Source organism: Equus caballus, chromosome 13 (assembly GCF_041296265.1).
Source record: "Equus caballus isolate H_3958 breed thoroughbred chromosome 13, TB-T2T, whole genome shotgun sequence".
Taxonomy (NCBI): Eukaryota; Metazoa; Chordata; class Mammalia; order Perissodactyla; family Equidae; genus Equus; species Equus caballus.
This window is the reverse complement of record NC_091696.1, coordinates 26,635,080-26,656,279: the sequence shown is the minus strand read 5'-3', so window position 1 is coordinate 26,656,279 and position 21,200 is coordinate 26,635,080.

The window sequence follows — 21,200 nt, the reverse complement described above, 5'->3', positions numbered from 1 at the left end:
AAAGGAGAGATCACTCCCAAATTTATTTTATGAATTCAGCATCACCTTGATGCCAAAGCCAGACAAAGATACTACAAGAAGAGTACAGACCAATATCCCTCAAAATATTTATGCAAAAATCCTCAACAACATACTAGTAACTGAAATCAACGACACATTAAAAGGAGTATACACTATGACCAAGTGGGATTTATCCCTGAGATGCAAGGACAGTTCAACTGATACAAATCAACAAATGTAATATACCACATTAACAGAACAAAGGACAGAAATCACATGACCGTGTCAACTGATGCAGAAAAGGTATTTGACAAAATTCAACACCCTTTCATGATAAAAACACTCAACAAACTAGAAATAGAAGGAAATTACTTCAACATAATAAAAGTCATTCATAAAAAGCCTACAGCTAAGATCATATCCAATGGTGAAAAACCAAAAGCTTTTCCCATAAGATCAAGAATAAGGCAAAAAAGCCCACACTCATTGCTTCTATTCAACATAGTACTGGAAGTCCTAGTCTGAGCAAAGGCAAGGGGAAAAAAAGGAATCCACATAGGAAAGAAAGAAGTAAAATTATCTCTGTTCACAGACAACATGGTCTTATATGTAGAAAACCCTACAGATTCCATTAAAAAACTGTTAAAATGAATAAACAAATTTAGCAAAGTTGCAAGATACAAAACCAACACTCAGAAATCAGTTGTGCTTCTATACACTAACAAAGAACAACCCAAAAAGGAATTAAGAAAACAATCTCATTTACAATAGCATTACAAAAAATAAGAATAAACTTAACCAAGGAAGAGAAAGACTTGTACAATGAAAACTAAAAAAATATTTCTAAAAGAAATTAAACGACACAAATAAATGAAAAGACATCCCATATTCACGAATGGAAAGACTTAATATTATTAAAATGTCTATACTACCCAAAGTGATCTACAGATTCAATGAAATCCTTACCAAAATCCCAAGGGCATTTTTTGAAGAAATAGAAAAATATCATCCTAAAATTCATATGGAATCTCAAAGGACACCAAATAGTCAAAACAAACTTGAGAAAGAAGAAAAAACTGTAGGTCTCACATTTCCTGATTTCAAACATATTACAAAGCTAGCGTAATTAAAATGGTACAGTACTAGCACAAGGACAGACATATAAACCAACGGAACAGAATAGAAAGCCCAGAAATAAACCCTAACATGTACTGTCAAAGGATCATTGATAAGGGTGCCAAGACTACATAATGGAGAAAGGATAGTCTCTTCAACAAATACTGTCAGCAAAACTGGATATCCACATTCAATAGAATGAAAAAGAACCCTTACCTTACACTGTATACAAAAATTAACTCAAAATGGATAAAAGAACTAAATATAAGGCCTGATTATAAACTCCTAGAAGAAAACATAGGAGGAAAGCTTCATTACATTAATAATTTCTTGGATATGACACCAACAGCAAGGGCAACAAAAGCAAAAATGGACAAATGGGACTACGCCAAACTTAAAATTTCTGCACAGCAAAGAGAATAATCAACAGAGTGAAAAGGCAACCTACAGAATAGGAAAATGTATTTGCAAATCATATATCTGATAAGGGTTTAATATCCAGAATATATAAGAACTCCTGCAACTCAATTAAAATAATAATAATAACCCAATTAAAAATGTGCAAAGGACTTGAGTAAACATTTCTCCAAAGAAGATAAACAAATACCCAACAAGCATATAAAAAGATGCTCAGCTCCACCAGCATCAAGGAAATAAAAACCAGGACCACAATGAGTTATCACTTCACATCCACTGGTATTGTCACTATCAAAAAAAGAAAAAGAAAAAGAAAATAAGTATTGGTGAGGATGTGGAGAAATTGGAATACTTGCACGCTATTGCTGGGATTGTGAATTGGTACAGCCACTATGGAAAACAGTGTAGAGGTTCCTCAAAAGTTTAAAAATAGAACTACCATATGATCCACCATTCCCCTGTCTAGGTATATATCCAGTAGAATTGAAGTAGGATTTCAAAGGGAAACTTGCACATTCATATTCAGAGAAAAATTATTTACAATAGCCAAGATGTGGAAGCAACCTGAAAGTCCATCAATGGATGAATGGATAAAGAAAATATGATACAGTAGTTGCCCCTCATCCATTTGCTTTCCATGGTTTTACTTACCCACAGTCAACCACAGTCTGAAAATATTGAATTGAAAATTCCAGATTTAACAATTCATAAGTTTAAAATTGTACATCATTCTGAGTTGTGTGATGAAATCTTGCACTGTCCTATTCCACCCTTCCCAGAATGTGAGTCATCCCTTTGTCCAGCTGGTATCCACTCTGTATACACTACCCGCCCATCAGTCACTTAGTAGCCATCTTGGTTATCAGATAGAATCTCATGATATGGCAGTATTTGTGCTCAAGTAAACTTTATTTTACGTAGTAATAGCCCCAAAGAGCAGGGCTAGTGATGCTGGCAATTCAGACATGCCAAAGAGAAGCCATAAAGTGCATCCTTTAAGTGAAAAGGTAAAAGTTCTCATCTTAATAAGGAAAGAAAAAAAATTGCATGCTGAGGTTGCTGAGATCTATGGTAACTTTTATTACAGTGTGTTGTTATAATGGTTCTGTTTTATTATTGTTGTTGTTAATCTCTTACTGTGGCTAAATTATAAATTAAATGTTATCATATATATGTACATATGGGAAAAAACACTGTATATAGGGTTTGGTATCATCTGCGGTTTCAAGCATCCACTGGGGATCCTGGAACATATTCCCCTCTGATAAGGGGGGACAACTGTATATACACACAATGGAATATTATTCCACCTTAAAAAAAGAAGGAAATCCTGTCATATGCTACAACATGGTTGAACCTTAAGGACATTATTCTAAGGAAATAAGCCAATCACAAAGAGACAAATACTAAATGATGCCATTTATATGAGGTATCTAAAGTAATCAAACTCATAGAAACAAAGATGAGAATGATGGTTTTTAGGGGCCGTGGTGGGGGATGGGGAGAAATGTGGAGTTGTTGTTCAATGAGTATAGTTTCAGTTTTGCCAAGTGAATAAGTTCTAGAGATCTAGTTACAAGAATGTAAATATAATTAACAATAATGTACCATACACTTAAAAATGGTCAAGAGGGTAAATTTATGTTATGTGTTCTTTACCACAAAAAGAAAGATAATGGGGGAGGGGACTTTTACTTCCAGGAAGGTTGGTAAGAAAGCTTTTTCCTATTCTTCCATCTAAGTGCAACTAAAAACTCTAGTCAGTATATGCAGGAAAAAAAAGCATAAGACTGGAACATAGAGAGAAGAAAGCAGAACAGCTAGAGACCTTGGGACCTGAGGAACAACATACAAATGAGTTACTGGGTTTTCTGTTTGCCTCCTATATTCAGATTTGAAGCTGAAGAAGCTAGCAACCCAGAAATGCCAACAAATGCAGACCCAAAAAAAACCCCAACAAAAGCCTGTTCTCTCCAATCAAAGGACCAGGGAAGAGGCACCCTAGCAAGACAGGAAACTTTTAGACAATAACCACTATTCTGCAGTCAAACACCACAGAATAAGACTATGTGCCCACTCCTACTCATGCTAATTCAGAAGCCTAGACTTCTGCCCTCATGAGGCTGTAATGAGATGCCCCAACGCTCACACGAGGGTGGTGTCAGAGAAGGCCAAGTAGAGAACCGGAACTTACATCCCCACTGGCCAGTAACAAGTTTCCTCACTCTACAGTGTCAATGAAGACCATGTGGGGAGCCTGGATTCTGCTCCCCAACCCAGCAGTAACAAGGTGTTCCTCCATTTCCAAACTGTGTGGTGTCAGTGTAGGTACAGTGGAGAGTCAAGACTTTCACCATTGCCCAGTGGTATGAGGTCACTCCTACCGCAGTGGCAGTGGAGACCAAGTGGGAAGCTAAAACTCTCATCTGCATCCAGTAGTAACAGAAAGCTCCACCCCACTTGAGTGATAACACAGGTGAGGTGGGAAACCTGGACTTCTATCTCTACCTGGCAGTAACAAAGCAGCACCTCTCTTCCCCTGTCTTAGGAGTGTCAGAAAAATCCAGCTAAAAAAAAGCTTCAAGTAAGATCCAGAATCTCATTACATAATACAAAAAAAATGCCCAAGGAGACAAAATAATACAAAAGACCTAGGAACCAGGGAGATCTCAAACTGAATGGAAAGAAGCAATCAATAGATGCTAACACCAAGATGACAGAGATGTTAGAATTACCTGACAAAGATTTTAAAAGAGTCATAACACTATGCTTCATCAAGCAATTATGAACATGCTTGAACCAAATGAAAATTTGAAAGTCTCAGCAAAGAAACAGAATATATAATGGAAACTTGAGAACTGAAAACTACAATAGCTAAAATAAAAAGCTCAGTGAATGGGCTTAATAGTAGAATGGGGGTGAGGGGAGACAGAGGAATGAATCAATAAATTGGAAGATAGAAACAACAGAAATTACCCAATCTGAACAGCAGACACAAAAATAACTAATAGAGGCTCAGTGAACAGTTGGGCTACAATAAAATATCTAACATTCATGTCACCAGAGTCCTGAAAGGATAGGGGAAAGAGGGTAGGTCTGAAAAAGTGCTCAAAGAAATAATGGCTGGAAACTCCCCAAATTTGGCAAGTAACATAGACCTACAGGTTCAAGAAGCTGAGCAAACTGAAAACAAGATAAATGCAAAGAAAACCATGCCAATACACATCATAAATAAACTTCTGAGACCTAAAGGCAGAGAAAAAAAATCTTGAAAACAACCAGAGAAAAATGACACCTTATTTATAGTGGAAAGAACAATTCAAATGACAGTGGATTTCTTATCAGAAACCATGGATCCCAAAGGAAATGCCCCAATATTTTTAAAGTATTGAGGGAAAATAACTGTAAGCCCAGAATCATTCTTATATCCAGTGAAAATGTTCTTCATGAATGAAGGAGAAATAAAGACATTCTCAGATGAAGGAAAAGTAAGAGAATTTGCCACTAGCAGTTCTATTCTAAAAGAATGGCCAAAGGAATTTCTCTAAACAGAAAAGAATCAATAAAAGAAAGTATCTTGGAACACTGGTAAATACAATAGACTTTTTTTCTCCTCTTGAATTTTCTAAATTATGTTTGACAGTTAAAGCAAAAATTACAATAATGTCTGATGTGGTTCAAAATGTACATAGAGGAAATATTTAAGATAATTGTGTTATAAACGGGAGAAGATAAAGGGACACAAAGGAATATAGGGTTCCTATGCATCCATATTTACCAAACTGATAAAGTGATGACACCAGTAGGCTGTGATAAGTCCTGTATCTTTAATGCAATACCTAGAGCAATGATAAAAAAAGCTATAGAAGGAGATACACTCAAATACACTAAAAAAACTAAAAAAATAAAATTCCAAAAATTGTTCTAGTAACCTACAGAACAGCAAGAAAAAGCAAAGAAAGAAATGAAAAATAGAAAAGAAAGAAAATGGCAGACCTAAACCCTAACATATCAATAATTACAATAAATGTAAATGGCCTAATTGCACCAATTAAAAGACAGAGGTTGACAGAGTGATTAGAAAGGATGACACAGCTAAATATTGCCTACAAGAAATTCATTTCAAACATAATGATATAGACACAATGAAAGTAAAAGGATAAAAAAAAAGCTGTATCATATAAACATCAATAAAAGGAAAGCAAGGGTGGCTATTTGAATATCAGATAAAGTATACTTCAAAGCAAAGAAAATTGCTTTTTCCTGGTTTCAAAGCAGAGAGAAGGCTATTATATCATGATAAAAGTGTAAATTCACAAAGAAGATATAGCAATCCTAAATGTGTATGCATTAAATAACAGAACTTCAAAATAATATGAAGCAAAAATTGAAAGGAGCAATAAACAAATGACAATTATAATTGGAGACTTTGACACTCCTCTCTCAAGAATAAATAGAATAACTAGACCGAAAATCATCAAAATGATGTGGAACTCAACAATGAAATCAATCAACATGATTGATACTTATAAACACTTCACCAAACTACAGAATATATATTCTTTTCAAGTGCCCATGGAACACAAACCAAGATAGAACACACCTTTGGCCATAAAATAAACCTCAACAAATTTAAAAGAATTGAAATCATACAGAGTATGTTCTCTGACCATAGTGGAATTAAACTAGAAATAAATAAGAGAAAGAAAAGAAGAAAATCTCCAAATATCTGAAAACTATGCAACACACTTCTAAATAATCCATAGGCCAAAGAGGAAGTCTCAACGGAAATTTTTTAAATACATTGAACTTAATGAAAATGAAAATACAACATATCCAAATTTGTGAGACACAGCTAAAGCAGTACTAAGATGAAGGTTCAAAGCACTAAATGTGTACATTAGAAAAGAGGAAAAGTCTGAAATCAATAATCTAAGCTCCCCCCTCAAGAACCTAGAACAAGAATTTAAAAATAAACTCAATGCAAGCAAAAGGAAGGAAATAATCAAGATATAGCAGCATCAATGAAATTGAAAACAGAAAATCAATGAAACAAAGAGCTGGTTCTTTGGAAAAACTCGATAAAATTGAAAAAATTCTAATAAGACTGACAAAGGAAAAAAGAGTAAAGGCACGAATCAGCAATATCAGAAATAAAATAGGAGGTATCACTAACAATCCTGCAGACATCGAAAGAATAATAGGGAAATGCTACAAACAAGTCTGTACATGTAAATTAGACAGATGAAATAGACACGCCCCCCAAAACAAAAATTACCAGAACTCACACAATATGAAATAGATCATTTGAATAGCCATATAAAAATTAAGGAAATTGAATTCATAGTTTTATAACCTACAAAAAATAGATTTGTAGGCCCATATGGCTTTATTAGAGAATTCAACCAAAGAAGAATTAACACTAATTCTACATAATCACTTCCAGAAAATAGAAATGAAGAGAAAATGTCCTAATTCATAAAGTTATCACTGCCCTCATAGTAAAACCAGACAAAGAAAGCACAAACAAAAATGAGTACTACATTCCCATATCCATGAAAAATATCAAAAATCCTTAACATAATATTAGCAAATAGCATTCAATAATATACAAAAAGAATTGTAAATGATGACTAAGTGGGGTTTATTCTAAGGTGAGTTCAATATTTGAAAATCAATCAATGAAATCGACCATATTAACAGATTTAAAAAGAAAAATCACATGGTCATATCAATCAATGTGGAAAAAACATTTGACAAAATCTAGCAACCATTCATGATAAAAACTCTCAGAAAAATAGGAATAGAAGAGGACTCCTTCAACTTGGATAAAGAGATTATCTTAGTGTGCTAGGGCTGCCATAACAAAGTTCCACAGACTAGGTGGCTTAAACAACAAAAATTTATTTCTCATGTTCTGGAGGCTAGAAGTCTAAGATCAAGGTGTCAGCAGGTTTAGTTTCTCCTGAGGCCTCTCTCCTTGGCTTTCGGATGGCCACCTTCCTGCTTTATCCTCACATGGTCTTTTATCTGAGCGTATGCATCCCTGGTATCTCTCTTCCTCTTCCTATAAGGACAGAAATCAGATTGGATTAGGCCCACCCTTACGACCTCATTTAAACTTAATTATCTCTCTAGAGGCCTTATCTTCAAAAACAGTCACATTGGTGATTAGAGCTTCAACATACGAATTTGGGGTAGATAAAATTCAGTCCATAATAAGCATCCACAAAAAACTTACAGCTTACATTATGCTTAATGGTGAAAGACTGAATGCTTTCCTCTTAAGATCAAGAACAAGGCAAGGATGTCTACTCTCACCATTTTTATTCAATGCGATGCAGGGAATTCCAGCCAGTGCAATAGGCAAGAAAAGGAAATTAAAGGCATACAGGTAAGGAAGGAAGGAAGGAAGAGAAATAAAGTCCCTATTTAAAGATGGCACAGTTGTCTATGTAGGAAAATACCAAGAATTGTACACATGCACATGCACACAAAAGTTCCAGCAAGATTTTTTGTAGATAAAAACAAGATTATTCTAAAATTATGAGAAAGTGACATCATAAAAATGTTGAAATAGGAGTTCTCTACCATTGTCCCCTCAAAGAACACCAATTTGGGCACTCACCCATGGACAAGAGTGCCTTTGTGGAAGGCCAGTAGAAAAGTTCCAGCACACCTCTGGAGAAAAAAAAAAAAAGAAAAATAACCTGTGATTGGACACATTGAAAAGGGTATAAGGAACAGTTTTATTTTACCTACATCATCTCTCCCACAATGCAGCACAGGTCAGTGCCAAGAGAGACCTTCCCAGCCCATGATACCTCGCACAGGAGAAAGTGAGGGCATGTGAGTGTCCAGTTTCTCCAGCATGTGGGATGCTGCCAAAGAGACCAACTTCTTTCTTGCTCCATCCAGAATAATGAGGTGTGCTCCACAACTGGGGGGCTGAATGGGGCTCAGAGAACAGCATCTGTGGCTCTTGGAGGGTATCAAAAGGACGCAAAGTCTATTAACTGTATCATGGACTTCACCTGTGGATCCCCAAAACTGGCAAATGTGCACCACCAACACTCCATGCGCCTCATCTGTGCACACCATCACTCCATGGCTGCTCCCTGTGCATGCCACAAAGGCCAGCGAGAGTAAGCCCTTGCAGAAGACTAGTGAGCACATGCAGAAAGCCAGCCTGAATCTGGGATTGAGCAAAAGCACACAAACTTGATCATTCAGCACTGCCCTAGGGAAAGCAAACAGGAGGCTTTGAGCACCCAGCCTGGCTTTGCAGGATCAAAAGAAGGCACACAATCTTAAGAATTCCCTCCCAAAAATGAACAGGAAGTGTGGAGCAAACATATCCATAGAAAAGGTTTGAGAAAGCCTCAGAAACCCTAACAGGGCTGAAGGAAGGTATTTCTCTCCTGAAGACTGTGAGTAAAGACTAGAGGAGGTGATTGCTTCCTCAAATGTAAAGACAGCAACACAAGACCTCAAAGAACATGAAAAATCAAGGAAACATGAAACCACCATTGGAACACAATATTTTCTAGTAACTTATCCCAAAGAAATGTAGATCTGTGTTTTGCCCAACAAAAAATTCAAAATAGTTGTTTAGAGAAAGCTGAGTGAGCTACAAATAACACAGAAAGACAATTCAACAAAATCATGAAAACAATAAATGAACAAAACAAGAGGTTTAACAGAGAGATAGAAATCATAAAAAAGAAACAAAGAGAAGTTCTAGAGCTGAAGAATACAATGAATGAAATGTAGAAATACAACAGAGTGCATCAATAGCACACTTGATCAAGCAGATGAAAGAATCTGTGAAGTAAAAGACATCCTTTGAAATAATCCAGTTAAAAGAAAGCAAAGAAGAAAAGAACAAAAAAGAGTCAACAAAGCCTACATGAACTATGAATTACCACTAAGAGAAACAAATCCATGCATTATTGAGGTCCTAGAAGGGAAGAGAGGTAGAAAGGGGCAAAAATCATTTCTGAAAAGATAATGGCTGAAAACTTTCCAAATCTGGGGAGAGATTTGCACATCCAAGATCATGAAGCTTATAGGTACCCAAAAAATTTCAACTCAGAAAGATCCTCTCTAAGAAACATTATAATAAAACTGCCTAAAATAAAAGAAAAAGAATTTTAAAAGCAACAAGAGAACCTAAAAGTATTAAGCAAATACTAATAATTCTGAAGGGATAAATAGACAACAATACAATCAGAACAAGGGACTTGAATACTCCACTTTCAAAAGTGGATAGATAGATCATCGAGACAGAAAATCAACAAGAGAACATTGGACTTGAACTATACTTTACACTAATGGACCTAACAGACGTATACAGAACATTCCATCCAATAGCAGCAGAATACACACTATTCTCAAGTGTACACAAAACATTCTCAAGGATAGATCACATGTCAGGCAACAAAATATATTTCATCAAGTTTTACAAGATTAAAATCATATCTTTTATGACCACAATGATATGAAATTAGAAATCAAAAACAGGAAAAAATTTGGAAAATTCAGAGATTTGTGGAAATTAAACAATACACTCCTGAACGATGAATGGGTCAAAGAAGAAATGAAAAGGGAAATTATAAAAACTATTGAAACAAGTGAAAAGGGAAATACTGCATACCAAAACTTATGAGATGAACCCAAAGCAGTTCTGAGAAAGAAGTTTATAGTGATAAATGCCTATGCTAAAATAAAAAGAAGGATGTCAAATAAACAAGCTAACTTTACACCTAACTAGAAAGAGAACAAACTAAGCCCAAAGTTAGAAGAAGAATGGAAATAACAAAAATCAGAGCAGAAATGAAGAAATAGAGACCAAAATAAAAAATAGAAAAGATAATGAACTAAGAAGTGGTCTTTTGAAGATAAACAAAATTGATAAAACATTAGCTAGACTAACTCAGGAAAAAAGACAGAGGACTCAAATAACTAAAATTGAAAATGAAAGAGGAGACATTACAACCGAGACCACAGAAATACAAAGGATTATAAGAGACTACTATGAACAATTACAGGCCCACAAAGTTGATAGCCTAGAAGTAATGGATATATTCCTAGAAATATACAACCTACCAAGACTAAATCATGAAGAAATAGAAAATATGAACAGACCAACAAGTAAGGAGATTGAATCTGTAATCAGAAGCCTCTCAACAAAGAAAATCCCAGGACCAAATGATTTCAATGGTGAATCCTATCACATATTTAAAGAAGAATTAAGGATAATCCTTCCCAAACTCTTCTAAAAATTGAAGAGAAGAGAACTCTTCCAACTCATTTTATGAAACCAGCATTACACTGATACCAAAGCCATTTAAAGACACTATAAGAAATGAGAACTATAGGCTGATATCCGTAATGAATACAGATGCAAATTCTCAACCAAATACTAGCAAAGTGACTTCAACAGCACATTACAAAGATCATATACCATCATCAAGTGGGATTTATCCCTGGGATGCAAGGATGTTTCAACCTACACAAAGCAATAAATGTGATACACCACTGTGATACAACGAAAGATAAAAATCATATGATCACCTCAATAGATGCCAAAAAAGCATTCAATGAAACTCAATATCCTTTCATGATAAAAAAAAAAAACTCTCAACAAATTGGGTATAGAAGGACCATACCTCACCATAATAAAGGCCATATATTACAGGCGCATCATACTCAACAGTAAAACGTTAAAAGCTTTCTCTCTAAGATCAGGAACAAGACAGTGTTCCCAATCTCACTGGTTCTGTTCAACATAGCACTGGATGCCCTAGTCAGAGCATTACGTAAGAAAAAGAAATAAAAGACATCCAAACCAAAAAGGAAGAAGGGAAACTGTCTATTTTCAGATGACATGATCTTACATACAGAAAACCCTAAAAACGCCACAAAAAACTGTTAGAACTAATAAACAAATTCAGCAAAGTTGCCAGATATAAAAATCATTATTATCATTTATTTAAAAATTGGTTGAATCTCTATATACTAATGACAAATTATTTTTAAAAGAAATTTTTTAAAATCCCATTTACAATAGCATCAAAAACAATAAACTACTTAGGAACAAATTTAGCCAAGTGGTGGAAGATCTGTACACTGAAAATGATAAGATATTGATGAAAGAAATTGAAGAAGACAAATCAATGCAATGATATCCTATGTCCACAGATCAGAAGAATTAATATTGTTAAAATCTATCTATAGAGTCAATGCGATCCCCATCAAACTCAAATGGCACTTTCCCCAGAAATAGAAAAGACAATCCTGAAATTCTTATGGAACTACAAAAGGCCCTAAATAGTCAAAACAATCCTGAGAAAGAATTACAAAGCCTGCGGCATCACACTTCCTGATTTCAAACTATAATACAAAGCTATGGTAATCAAAGCAGTATGGCACTGGCATAAAAACAGACACACAGGCCAATGGAATAGAACTGGGAACCTAGGAAGTAAACCACTGCATATACAATTAACTAATATTTGACAAGGGAGCCAAGAATACTCAATGGGGAAAAGATAGTCTCTTCAATAAATGGCCCTGGGAAATCTAGATATTCACGTGCAAAAGAATGAAATTGGACTCCTGTCTTACACCACTCAGAAAAATTAACTCAAGATGGCTTAAAGATGGAAATATAAGACTTGAAACCATAAAACTCCCAGAAGAAAATATAGGGCAAATCTTCTTGACATTGGTCTTGGCAGCAATTTCTTGATATGACACCAAGAGCACAAGCAACAAAAGCAAAAATCAACGTGTGACTACATCAAACTAAAAAGTTTCTGCACAGCTAAAGAAACAATCAATAAATTGAAAAGTCAACCTATGGAATGGCAGAAAATATTTGCAAACCATACAATTGATAAGGGGTCTAATATCCAAAATATATAGGGAACTCATATAAATCAATAGCAAAAACATTAATAATTCAATTAAAAAATGGGCAGATGATCTGAATAGACGTTTTTCCCAAGAAGATACAAAAATGGCCAACAGGTACATGAAAAGATGGTCAACATCACTAATCATTGGGGAAATGCAAATCAAAACCACAATTTGCTATCACCCCACACCTGTTAGAATGGCTATCATTAAAAAAAAAGAGAGAGAGATAAGGGTTGGTGAGGATGCAGAGAAAAGGGAACCCTTGTGTGCTGTTGGTGGGAATGTAAATTGGTGTAACCACTATGGAAAATAGCATGGAGTTTCCTCAAAAAATTAAAAACAAAATTACCATATGATCTAGCAACTCCACCTCTGGATATATGTGTGAAGGAAATGAAATCACTGTCTTGAAGAGATATCTGTACTTCCCTATTCATTGCAGAATTATTCACAGTAACCAAGATGTGGAAGCAACCTACATGTCCATCAGTGGATGAATGGATACAGAAAAATGTGATTATAACTATAGACAGATGATAGATAATAGATTAGACAGATAGATGATAGATAGAAAGATAGATAGATATATAGAGAGAGATATAGATAGATTATCAGTGTATAATGGAATATTATTCAGCCATAAAAAGGAAGAAAATCCTGCCATTTGTGACATCATAGATGGACTTTGAGAGCATTATGCTAAGTAAAATAAGACAGACAAATACTCCCCATTTCTATAAGATCATATCATCTGCAAATGGAGACAATTTTACTTACACGTAGAATCTAAAAAAGTTGAATTCATAGAAATAGAGTAGAATGGTGGTTGCTAGGGGTTAGGGGGTTTGGAGAAATGAGGAGATGTTGGTCAAAGTGTACAATCTCCCAGCTATAAGATAAGTAAGGTCAGGGGATCCAGTGCACGGACTGGTGATTCTAACTGACAATACTGCATTATATACTTGAAAGTTGTTAAGAGAGTGGATCTTGAACATAATCATCGCACACAAAAAAATTGCAATTATGTGAGGGGATGGAGGTTTTAACTAACCTTACTGTAGTAATCATTTTGTAATTCATTCACATATCAAATCATCACATTGAATGCTTTATACTTACATAATGTTATATGTCAGTTATAGCTCAATAAAACTGGGGAAAAAAGAAGAAATGAAAGTTGGAAATTAAAACGGATGGAGTGGTAGGAAAAAAACATCATGCAAGTGTAGATCACCAGGAAAAGATGGCAGATAAAGCACATGCATATCATTTCACCAACTTGCAAAACCTTAGTAAAACTACATTAAAACTTCTTCTGTTTTTTTTTCCCCCAAATAAAAGCTAGAAGTATACAGGACACACATCATTCCAGCTGGATGCCAAATGGCCGAATGTTAAATCAATACTCAGCTGACATCAATTGGCACCATTATATAATGAACTTCTGTGATACAAGAATAAATACAAAACAATTTTAAAAATAAAACAAAATTTATATAGAAGGCCAAGGGAACAAGATCAGCTCAAATAGTTTTGAAAAAGAAGAATAAAGTGGGAGAGACCAGCCTGTCTGATCTCCAGACTTATACAGGCAGAGTAATCACGTCTGTGGAAGTGGGAGAGGGCACACATACAGATCAACAGAACAGAAGAGAGAACGTCGAAATAGGCCCACACGGATATGCGTAACTGATTCTTGACAAAGATGCAAAACCAATTCAGTGGAGGAAAGATAAGCTTTTCAACAAGTGGTGCTAGAGCCATTGGACATGCGCAGTTAAAGAGTAAACCTCAAGTCCCATACCTTGTGCAAAAATTAACTCAAAATGGATCACAAACTTAAATGTGAAACTTAAAATTATAAAGCTTTTAGAAAAAAACAAAGAGAAAGTCTTCAGAATCTAGGGCTAGGCAGAAAATTCTTAGACTTGATACCAAAGACACAATCCTTAACAGCAAAATTTAACAAATCGGACCTTAAAATTAAAAACTTTTGCTCTGTGAAAGACCATATAAAGAAGACAAAAAGACAAGATACAGTCTGGGAGCAAATATTTCCAAACCACATATCTGACAAAGGCCTAGTATCAAGAACGCATAAAGAACTCTCAACCTTCAGCAGTAAAAAAATAAACAAAATCAATCCCATTAGAAAACGGGGAAAGACATAAACAGCCATGTCATCAAAGAGGATTTACAGATGGCAAACATTCACATGAAAAGATGTTCAACATCTTTAGCAACTAGGAAAATGCAAATTTTGGTATCCCTACACACGTATCAAAATGGCTAAAACAGAAAATAGTGACAAAGTTTGGTGAGAATGAGAGGAAAATGGATGACACAATCTGCTGATGGGAATGCATGTATTCAAAATGATACAGCCACTCTGAAAAACAGTTTGCACTTCCTTAAAAACTAAACATGCAACTAACATATGACCCAGCACTTCCACTTCTGGGCATTTACCCCAGAGGTATGGGACTTATGTCCACACAAAAACCCATATACGAATGTTTATAGCAGCTTCATTCATAATATCCCAAAATAGAAACAACTCAGCTGTCTTTCAATGGGTGAGTGGTTACACAAATTGGTACATTCATATCATAGAATTCTACTCAACAATAACAAGGAACAAACTAGTGATATGTGCAACAACCTGGACAAATCTCCAGAGAATTATGCTGAGTGAAAAAAAGCCAACCCCAAAAGGCTACAAACCACATGACTCCATTTATATAAGATTCTTGAAATGACACAATTTATAGAAATGGAGAGCAGGTTAGTGGTTGTCAAGGGTTAAGAATGGGGTGGGGGCAGGATAAAAGTGGGTGTGGCTTAAAAGGGCAACATGAGGGAAGCTTGTGGTGATGGAAATGTTCTGTGTTTGACCGTTTCAGTGTCAGTATCTTGGTCATAATATTGTAGTATAGTTTTGCAAGATTACCCTTGGCAGAAACTGAATAAAGGGTATACATGATCTCTCTGTATTTTGTATATATTTTAAATAGGCTCTTCAATACAGACTGATTGTCCACTTGTTTTTGTTTTTCAGGGGGAATAATATTTTTTTAAGACTTTATTTTTTAGAGCAGTTTCAGGTTCCCAGCAAAATTGAGAGGAAAGTACAGAGATTTCCTATATACCCTTTGTCCCTACACATTCACAGCCTCCCTCATAATCAACATCACCCACCAGAGTGGTATATTTGTTACAACTGATGAACCTACATTGACACATCATCATCACTCAAAGTCCACAGTTTATATTAGAGTTCACTCGGTGTTGTACATTCGATGGATTTGGATAAATGTATAATGACATATATCTATCATTATGATATCATACTGGTATCATATTTTCACTGCCCTAAAAATCCTCTGTGCTACTCTATTATTTTTTTACAACTGCATGTGAATCTATCATTATCCCAAGATAAACAGTTTAATTAAAAATAAAAGATAATGGAAAGCTCACTTGCTGTCTGGTATTAGAGAACCACACCTGAAGGTTCCAAGGCCAGGATGAGGTCTAAAGTTAAAGTACAGAACGACCATTGAGAAGGTACCACTATTGCCACTGCTGGGCCTAGAGGTCCTGAAACCACTGAGGCCAAACCCTGGACACTGCTGATAAAACTAACACTACTGCCCCAGGACAGTGAAGCATCCATCCCTGCAGAAGAGACCTCGCACAGACTGCATCACCAGCTCCCAAGTCAAAGAGGGTGCAAGTGCGCAGATTGGTGGAGCCTGAGTCACACACCTATTTGAGTCACACACCCCTCTCCCTGAGAGAGAGGCTGAGAATGAGTATCTGACATTTTTTGCTCCCACAATGGTGGTCTTGCCTCTTACCAAGACTTGCAAGATGGGGATCTCCCCAGACGTAGAAAGGGGGTTCAGATGCTGGGTGGTCTTGAAATGGCCAGTGTCCACCATACCCACCCTTTCTTTCTCTTCCTTTCTGTCACCCCACCCCTTACACATTCCTTTCACATACCTCAATTCTCGTGCTTCAGGACACATGTTAGAGGCCACGTCCTCAAGAAAGCCTTCCTTGACCTGTCCTCTCCCAAGGCTGGGTTTGGTTCATTTCCCAAGTGTTTCCATATGTTGGGTTTGTATCACGTCAGCCCACTAGGCTGTGAGGACAGAAATCCCATCTGACCCCATCTGACGGTTGTTTGAATAACAATGCATTCTACTAAGCCAGGCTAATGGGAAAGTAATCTTTCTCTTTCAGAGCTATTGCTCTGTGAAGTGCTTACCAAATAAGGTTTTTAAATAGCAAGAGAGCCAAACTCAATTTGGGTAGGACCCAAGGCTCAGTAAAGGTGAGGTGAAAGGAGAAGGAAGGGAGCAAAGGGGCCCTCTGCCAGTCAAGGTCACCTTTCCCAGAAAGAGACCAGGACACACAGCACTGAGCAGTCTACTGGGAGAAAAGGGGGACAGGGAAAGGATAAGACCAGGTGAATGGACAACCTTGAACCACCTGGGACTTGGCAAACATGGGTGGGGCTGATGGTCAGAAACCAACTCACTGAGCGGGCTGAGAGAAGGGCCTTCTTCCCAGACAGAAAAACCTGTAATCATTGTAAATATGCTGGAACTGTCCAAAGCCCATGATATATCCTCCACATAAATTATGAAATGTCACGGTTCTATTTGCTCTATGTCAGTATTTTTTTAAAATCTCAATTTTTTCAAAAGATGGAATGTTAAAACTTCTCACTAACGTGTCTAACTACTCTTTTCCTGCCACCATCTACCATTCCCCCACCAAAAACAAAACAAAAAAAACCCTCCCATTCTTCGCTGAGGCCCAGGTCCTGTCTAAGCGGAACTGCAGCAAATTTGTGCTAGTAGCAAGGAGGAGGCAGTCAGGGGTGCTTCGCCAGAAGTTGCAGCAATGGGGCAGTTTCAAAACTAAGTCATCCAGAAAATTCTTAAACGGTCCTAGAAGTGAGGCAGGGGGACAAGCTGGCCCCATGGGTTAAGGGCAGATCACCCCCAGAGGGCTCCAAGGCCTGTGGCCTGAGCACAGCTAGGACCCTCAGGTGGATCAGCCTCTCCTGGTTCCAACCCACTTTGGTCAGCGGACAGATGGCGGCTGCTCTCCTGTTTGTCTTTCCACCTTGTTCTGGACCCAAGACAGAAACAGGCAGCCTGTGCACATGGCTTCTTTGTATCGTCAATTCCCTGCTTGCTCCTGCTGCACTGTTAAAGGGAGCCAGTACCCACAGAGTACTCATTTCCCTAGTGGTGGGGGAGCCCAGACTTCCAGCAGACTGGTTCTCACCTAGACTTTGAAACCCGCATTCCACTTAAATTCCCTTTGACGGTTGTTTGAATAACAGTGCATTCTACTAAGCCAGGCTAATGGGAAAGTAATCTTTCTCTTTCAGAGCTATTGCTCTGTGAAGTGCTTACCAAATAAGGTTTTTAAATAGCAAGAGAGCCAAACTCAATTTGGGAATTAATGTGTTTAAACCCAGCTGGAAACATTCTTCTTCATTCCCAAGGCAGAAGCTGGAATTGGAAATGCCCAGCTAGCCCAGGCCTCCTCCATGGGCTTGGGGGCAGGGCGGAGCCAGCAGTGGCCATGGTATGTCTCAGCAGAGTCAGGTGCCATTAAGGCCACCTGATGGCTATGCCCTAAAGATCTTCCTTCCTGGGCCTGGAGTTCTTCCCTGCAGCCGCCTAAAAACCCTAAACACCTGCTCAATCACCTCTGGACCAACGGACCAAACCAAAGAGAAGGTCAACTTGTGACACTAGAGTTTATAGGGGTCAGGTCTCAGAGACACTATTACCACACAAAAACGAGGTTCTCCTACCCAAGGTGCATAAAAAAGCCGATTAATTATAGCATCAGCTTTTGGAAAAATAAAACAGCTTTATTGCTAGATCAATATGCAAGAAGACAGGGGAGATGTACCCTCAGATCTGTCTCCCCAGTTCAGGATTTGGGGCGAAATTAAGAGGTTAGGGAGAACAGGCTGGTGCATGGAAACGCTGGCAGGACAGGTTTTGATTGATGGGCTTTAAGCATTTTGGTAAGGTTCTAAACATTTATGGTGAGGTGAGGAAGGGATTTTAACTCCCATCTTCCTGGATGACAGACCTCTTGCTTCTGATGAGGCTCTGACTTGCGAGTTCCAGTCACATCCTGGTCCTTTGATTGTATCAAGAGGAGAATCTTCGGTTCTGAGGTCATTTCATGTCAAGATTTCTTCTTCTGTGCATGTTTTGGCTAGTTGACTTTGCAAATTTTCTGAAAAACAATTCTTAATCACTCTGTTGATAAGAAATGTGGTCTTTTCGAACTGGCTCTAGTGGGCTCATGGCTACAAAACCACCCTCTGCATCCCCATGGACCAGTTGCCACTATGGGTTTTGGCACCATGTTTTTCTCTCCAAGATATGGCCAGACCTTTGGGCTCAGGTCCTTTCAACTGGAGACTCCAGTTGGCTGTTGGGAGCTGGGGGCTGCTCCCTCCTCCTCAGGTTGGCAGCCTGGGTGACACCAAGCCAACATCTATGCCTGATAAGTCCTCCTGCAGACTGAAAAGGGCCCAGGCCAGGCCTGCAGTGGAGAAGCTGCCCTGGCCAGAGGAAGAGGATACAGCTCCTCCCAGCACCCAAACTTGGCTTCCTTGCAGCACCCCAGACTTCCCAACCACTTAGAGGCTTCTTCAGCTCAGGCCAACTCCACAGCAGCCTCCCAGTTACAGAAGTGTGGGAGGTGCAGACCAAAACACTGACCACCAATAAATGCCTCAACAGCAGCAGAGGCCCCAACTCTGTCCCTTTCTCTCACTCTCTGCAGCTTTTTTCTGTTCTTCCCAGAGTTCCAACCCTCTCTCCATCCCCCCACCTCCCCAGACCGAGCCAGACCTCACAAGCCCTGAGCATCCCACTGAGCCAAGCACTGTCTTGGCTTCGGGGAAGAGCTGCGCACTGGGAGTGTGGGAATGAGAGCAAGTGGCATTCGTGTCTTCAGGGAGAGTAGAGACTTATCAGGCAGAAAAATGATTGAATTCTTTTGTGCGTGTCTTTTAAAACTGGGCAAAATCACCTCCAAATTATGATAGCTTTCAGGAGCTGGAGGGGAGAGGAAATTGAATATGTGCTTTTCTAAGTTCTGAGGTATTGATTGGGCACTAATGGAGGGAAATGGATAATTGGCTAATTGATCAGGTAATTTATATTCTCATACAGTCACCAGCTGGATATGACCTACTCCCTTGTTAGATCTGTCAAGATATAGAAGACTGGAGACCCTTGTATGCCATGCTGTGTCAGGGGTCCCCAAGACCACCCTTAGGTTTGATGATTTCCTAGAATGACTTACAGAACTCAGAAAAGCCGTTATACTCTTGGTTACAGTTTATTACAGCAAAAGGAGACAGATTAAAATCAGCAAAGGACAGTGAGACACAGGGCAGAGTCCAGGCATGAACTTCCACTTGTCCTCTCCCAGTGGAGTCACATGGATAGTGCTTAATTTCCTCAGCAACAATGTGTGACAGTGCATGTGAGGGATTGCCAACCGTGGAAACTCGATTAAGACTTGGTGTCCAGGGTTTTTATTGAGGGTCATGTAGGCGTGAAGCACCCACATGACTGACCCTGGCTATTCAGTCTCTAACCTCCCTCCCACTAGAAGTCAAACTGATACAGTATGGCCCAGGGCCCCAGGCAAACAAAAACAAGCATTCACCATAAATCACATTGTTAGTGTAAAGTGTCAGGTGTGGCCCCAGGCCCCAGGCATGCAAAGACACGCTTATCATATTCCAACGGCTTAGCGGTTCTCTCCCAGGAGCTGGTCAAGGGCCAGTTCTGAAGACCTGGAATGTGTAGGGTTTGGACAACCTAGGCCTGCTGAGTTAGCCTTTTTCTGCATATGTGCCATGACAGCTCCACCTACCAGAAAGCTCAGGGGAAAGGAAGATTTCTGATTCATTAAACCCTGTTTTTTTCTTCATTATTGGAAATCTTCTGTCAATTCTGTCTCTCCGTACAGACCAGTCAGTTGGCCATACTGAATCATTTCTGCAAGCCTTGCCAGCCCTCAGGGCTATAATTTTTTTTAAAAAAAACAAACTTTTTATTTTGGAACAGTTTAGATTTAACAAAAAATTGCCAGATGGTAGAAAGTTCCCAAACACTCTCACCCAGTTTCCACTATTATTAACATCTTACTTTAGTATGGTACATCTGTTACAATTAAGGAACCACTGTTAATATATTATTAACTAAAGTTCATACTTCATTCAGAGTGCCTTAATTTTTACTTAACACCCTTTTTCTGTCCCAGGATCACATCCGGGATACCACATTACATTTAGTCATTGCATCTCCTTAGGCTCCCCTTGGCTGTAACAGTTTCTCAGATTTCCCTTGTTTGTTTGTTTGTTTTGAGGAAGATTAGCCCTGAGCTAACTACTGCCATTTCTCCTCATTTTGCTGAGGAAGACTGGCCCTGAGCTAACATCCATGCCCATCTTCCTCTGCTTTATATGTGGGACACCTACCACAACACGGCTTTTGCCAAGCAGTGCCATGTCCGCACCCGGGATCCAAACCAGTGAACCCCAGGCTGCCAAGAAGCGGAACGTGTGAACTTAACTGCTGCACCACCAGGCCAGCCCCAAGACTTCCCTTGTTTTTGATGACCTTGATGATTTTGAAGAATATTGGTCAGTATTTTTCCAAATGTACCTCAGGTGGGAT